Source organism: Nannospalax galili, unplaced genomic scaffold, assembly GCF_000622305.1.
Source record: "Nannospalax galili isolate Female #2095 unplaced genomic scaffold, S.galili_v1.0 scaffold103, whole genome shotgun sequence".
NCBI classification, from domain to species: domain Eukaryota; kingdom Metazoa; phylum Chordata; class Mammalia; order Rodentia; family Spalacidae; genus Nannospalax; species Nannospalax galili.
In genome coordinates this window covers 1,073,672-1,074,350 of record NW_008352136.1, presented here as the reverse complement: position 1 = coordinate 1,074,350, position 679 = coordinate 1,073,672, and the positions used below count along the sequence as shown (strand labels likewise).

Below are 679 nucleotides of genomic sequence, written 5' to 3'. Positions count from 1 at the left end.
TAATAATAATAATAATAATAATAATAATAATAATAATAAGTAATGTAGAATTATAAAAAGATAGCATTTGATCAGCTTATGACTACCTGGCTGGCCCCTTTTCTATAAAGGGTTATATGTTTTCTCTCAAATGCTCAGCTCTGTGGATGAAGCAGAGAAGCGGCCACAGGTGAAACCTAAAAAAAACAAGTATGTCTGGATAATGATAAGGCTTCATCAATAAGACAGGGAGCTAGGGCTGAAAAGGGCTTGGTGGTAAGAGCACTTGTTACTCTATCATGAGGACTGGAGATTGGATCCTGGCACCCACATCAGGCAGCTTTCTCAGTAAGACAGGGAGCTCAGGCTGAAGAGATGGCTTAGTGGTTAAAAGTGCTTGTTGCTCCATCACAAGGACCAGAGGTTGGATACCAGCACCACATAAGGCAGCTCTTAAGGAACTGTAATTCCAGCTCCAAGTGATCCCATGCCTTTTTCTGGTCTCTGAGGGCACCTACACACATGCATGCATATATACTCACACAGATGCACACATACCTCAAAATAATTAAGATAAATCTTTTTGTTAAAAAAGAAATGAGGCCAGACGTGGTGGCTCAGGCCTTTAATCCCAGCACTTGGGAGGCAGAGGCAGGCGGATCTCTGTGAGTTCAAGGCCAGCCTGGTCTCCATAGTGAGT

General features: G+C 42.6%; 1 protein-coding gene across 1 annotated transcript in view; it reads right to left on the bottom strand.

Annotated features, from left to right (window-relative positions):
• The window catches only part of Usp30 (ubiquitin specific peptidase 30), a 55,249-nt gene that overhangs the window by 42,748 nt on the left and 11,822 nt on the right, over positions 1-679 (bottom strand). The window lies entirely within an intron of this gene.